Source organism: Rhinolophus sinicus, linkage group LG14 (assembly GCF_036562045.2).
Source record: "Rhinolophus sinicus isolate RSC01 linkage group LG14, ASM3656204v1, whole genome shotgun sequence".
Lineage (NCBI taxonomy): Eukaryota > Metazoa > Chordata > Mammalia > Chiroptera > Rhinolophidae > Rhinolophus > Rhinolophus sinicus.
In genome coordinates this window covers 5,026,255-5,031,187 of record NC_133763.1, presented here as the reverse complement: position 1 = coordinate 5,031,187, position 4,933 = coordinate 5,026,255, and positions in this window count along the sequence as shown.

Sequence of the window (4,933 nt, the reverse complement as noted above, 5' to 3'; positions counted from 1 at the left end):
ATTTGACTTGCTCTGGCCAATAGGGTATTAGCAGGCATGAGATGAGCAAAGACTTAAAAAGTACTTGCACATGGGGACTTGCTCTTTTTGGACTCCAATTGCAACCTTAAGACAGCAACTGCGAATAAGCCTGAACTAGCCTACTGGACAGACCATTAGGGTTGGAGCAGAGCGCTCCAGCTTGACAGCCTGCTAACCACCCCACTTGTGCGTGAGGCCATCTTAGGCAATCCAGTCCCAGGTACGCCACCAGAAGGTGACAGCCAAGTGAGTGGCCTAGGAAAGCCCATCAGAAGACTGCCCAGCTGAGCTCTAGAAATGCCCAAATTGATGACTCACAGAATCAAAGCAAATAAAATTGTTGTTTTAAGCCAATATTTTTTTTCCCCAAGTCAGGTTGTTGTCCTTTCAGTCTTAGTTGTGGAGGGTGCAGCTCAGCTTAAGGTCCAGTTGCCATTGCTAGTTGCAGGGGGCAGAGCCCACCATCCCTTGCGGGACTCGAGGAATTGAACTGGCAGCCTTGTGGTTGAGAGCCCACTGGCCCATGTGGGAATGAACCGGCAGCCTTCGGAGTTAGGAGCATGGAGCTCCAACCGCCTGAGCCACCGGGCCGGCCCCCACCAATATTTTTTTTTATAATTTGTTACATAGCATTAGATAATCGATACACCAATACACTATTACTCTCTGAAATAAATAGCATTCATTCATTTAAAGGGGGGTGGTACAAGAGTGGTAAACAAAGCAATGCTTTAATTGGGGTAAACAAAGGAAATAAAAACAGTGTTATATTATCAATCTCATCCAACTGCAATTTATAGCACCCTGACCCTGTCTAGCAAATCCTTAAGTCTCCTAAATTAGCTCAGTGTTCTAAAAACTGTAGAAACATGTAACTTGCAAATGCTTTCAATTCCAGCTAGCCTACTGTCCTAGAAAGCCATAGAGTAAATCCCATTTCCTAACTTGTTAATAGTGGGAGGCTGGTAAGCAGCCTCAGTATTGGATGTGTTCGATGCTGCAGGCCTGAGTTGATCACGAGATCTGTTCCACTGTCACTCAATTTACATCATGTACAGGAAAGGCTGCTATGGTACCTGCTTCCACCAGGAGTTAAACTAAGGTTAAGCCAAAGTCGCCACTAAGCCCTGTGCCAGAAGTAGAGGCAAAAATTAATTACTGACCAGGGTCGGTGTTAATGCTTTTTAACCAGGGACGGATATAAAAATCACCAGTGGACTTTTTAAAACTACCAATCTTTCCCCGTCTAATGGATGGGGTGGTAGCATCTGCTTTGTTCCAACATCAAAGGTAACTGCCACGTGCACGACTAAATAAGAACAACCATTAACAGCAAAGGACTTCAACACCGTGATATGATTTCAGAGTTAACAAGAGGATCTTTCAATAACACAATCTCCCGCTGGCCTACTATAGTGCCTGAAATGACATTGTCTCTTCTTTGGCTGATGGTATAGTATTCATGGCCAGGGCAGTTACAGCATTGGGGAAAGATCTAGAATAGACCTGGGTTATCTCCTAATCACTTACCTAACCTTGGTGAAGTCATTTAACCTCTCAGTTTCTTCCTCTCCAATATATGGAAAGAAATATCTGCTTGCTAGTTTACGGTGAATGACAAATGATGCATAAAAAAGGGCTTTGCAAACTCCAAACTCCCATCTAAAATGAGGAATGAGTAGCCTGCTGTGGGGAAAAGCCATTAACTTCTCAAAACAAACTTATGTACTTGAATTGCTAGTCTATTCCCTACTAAAATGATGAGGAAATGAGAGCAGGCACAGGTAACCCTGAACTGGGAGGGAAGAAACCTCTGAAGTGGGAGCTTATCTAGAGATGAGGGACCAAGTGTTCCACCTCAGTGGGGGCTCCTCCCCAAATGGCATGTGGACAGTACAGAAAAAGGGGCTCATGAAGAACGCCAGATGCCAGATAGTCAACTGCCCAGGTTAGCCTTGATCAGCTCAACAAATGGCCCCAAATCAAAGGAGAAAAAGAATAAAATGAGATATGCCTTGGAATAATAGACTTGATTATAGATACATCTGATTTTTGTAGGCAGCTCTTCTTTCTCTCATTTTCCATTTGGAAATCAGGTGATTTCCATTTTTCATATTTGGAAGTATAGAGCTATAATAGCAGAGGCAGAGGAAGGATTTTTGCAGATACAGTACAAATGAATTGCTCTCCTAATTGCCTTGCAGACTTAGCTTATATGAATAATCATTCACAATCTTTTTTGGTTCTGTAGTATAATAGGGTTTTATTTTTCTTTTCATGGCAACGAAACAGGTTCATTTATTGAGGTTATGATAGAAATGAAAACTTGAAAATGATGGGCGCATGCACTAGAGGAAAAAGAGTTTGAATATTTAAAATATTAAACAGTAAAAGTTTTTGTCACTTCAAGCTTTCAAAACTGTTATGTGAAGGTGAATCCTGTAGACTTTATTTTTTTTATTTTAGCTAACAGGATATATCCAAACTATTATTTCAATATGCAATCAATATAAAAAGCAGTAATCAGATATTTTACATTCTTTTCATACTAAGCCTTTGAAACTCAGTGTGCACCACACTTGCAGTGTACCCCAAAATGGACAGCCCCATTTCAGGTGCCCAGGAGTCACAATTCTTCTAGGCTTCAGAGTGAAGGAGGGGTGGGGTATGGGAAATAAGAGTGGGCTCTAAGGAGGTAAGGTACCACACTGCCCAGCTGAATAGAAAAATCAACGGCAGAAGAACAGGAGGAAATGAGAAAGTACCAGGGGTCTCTGGGTCCTTTTCACAGGATTCAAGGAAAAACTAAAGGTCTTGTTATTTTAAAATATTACATTTGCCTGGACTTCATTCGACATTGGCGACCTGAGCAGGGAGAGAGATGGCAATGGACATGCAGAATATGAACACAAAAGGAAGGAAAGTGAACTGAAGATTAAAGTATGGGAGATGGAAATAGCAGTGTCAGGAAGAAATACAGCTGTAACGAGAAGAAATCTAGTTCAAGAATAATGGGATTTTACCAAAGAAAGTTTTGCATTGGAAAGATCTGAAGTAGAAAAAAAGAAAGCTAATTTGTACATCAATAGAGTGAGAGATCTGTGTGAAGCAGACTTCTAAAGATTCAGAGATGAGGGAAAAAATGACAACTGGGGGAAAAAATGTCCTTTATCTGAAGACTTTTAATTTTTTTTATAAAGTGGAAATTTTCTCCAGGCCTTCAGAGCTCTAAACATGATGGTTTTATTTAAAAACCAAGTTAGGTATATTTCAATATTCATTAAATAAATGGCCTTTTGATCTAACTCTATACATGACTTTAAGCACTACTTACATTTTTATTTTTCCTAAATAACTACTTATCAAGTACCTCCCCTATGCTAGGTCCTGAGCTTCCTAAACCTTGCCTCAACTATCCTTACAGTCCTGAAAAGTAATTGCTAATACCCATATTTCAGAGGTAAGGAACCGGAGACGCTACAGTGCATGGGTGCCTCCCAGAACTGTGCCGCCTGGTCACGTATGGTAACTTGCCCAAGTCTACCATCTAACTACCCAGCTAACAAGAAGCAGCCCTGGGTCTCTGGCCGGGAGGCCTTCCCTCTCTTTGCATTGCACCAAAAAGTAAATTTCCATGGCTTCAGAATTTCAGGAAATGTTCCATTTCTGCTTTGAGCCGCAGTTGCATGAAGTTACACAGTTACTAGGTAATCATTGAGCCCTCACTATGGGCCAAGCGCAGTATTTGGTGTTCCACATGTTATTTCATCTTCACAGCTTTCCCATGTTGATATGATCCAACCTCCCCTTTCACATACAAGGAAACTGAGATGGTGGGTAAGCAAATGTGCCCGTGATACTCACGCAGGAATCGGTGGATTCAAGATGGAACCCAGGCATCCCCGACTGATCGAGCAAAGCTAACCTGAGGAATTATGGGGGATACCGCACGCTCCTGGGCCTGGCTTCCTCACAAGAGTTCATCTGAAAGTACCCTCACGTTTATCTCTTTCCAATTCAAACTGTCATGCTACTTTGCAATGATTTATCATCACACGCCAGATTCTATAGTCACCACCACACAAATCTGTGGTTGATTAATCAACTAAAATTGGAAGACATGTTGACGATGAAAAATGCTAAGCATTCCTATGAATAATAATTAGTGTGCTACTCCAACTAAATTACACATCCGTACTGGAGCTCAATCAGCGGACAGAAGGTCAGAGCTCAGACGACCAGAACCAGATAAGATGGATTCATCAGGGCAACAAAGGTAACTAGAGCAGATATTTGCAGGAAAACAACAACAACAACAACGTATTGAACACCTACTATGTGCCAGGCACCACTCAGGACCCTGGAGACACGTGCTGAACAAGACAGAAACGGCGCCTGCCCTCGTGTGTCTTCCAGTCCGAGACAGAGCGGACAGCAGAGCTGGGCTCCGAGGAAGCCCTGCAGTCGACAAGCAGACGGGTAGAAAGCAGGGGCAAGGCTATGGTGGCAGTGATTTGGGGCCTGCACGCGGCCCCTGAGAAGGTTGCGATGGGGCAAGGCTGCACTGCAGTATTAAACGAGAAGCAGCACCGACGGGGCTATGCCAGGCATTCAGCTCCAGAAGTGAGGCGCTTACGCGCCAACAGGAAGTGAGCAAGAGCTTGGTTACTGGAAACGGATCAGGGCCTGACCATCGGGATGGTTAAAATACGGTCGGACTTGAGGCCTAGGATTTCTTAAAGCCCCTCCACCCCCACCCCGCAGCCCACTAGAAGCAGAAGTGAGCCCAGAGGCGGAGGCACCCGAGCACCCTGTTCGATGCAGCAGCTGTGGGAGCGGGAGAGCCGCCAAGGACGGGGCCAGACCAGCCCACTTCCCAGGCCGCGTGTTCTAAGAGGCGCGCAACGTTTGT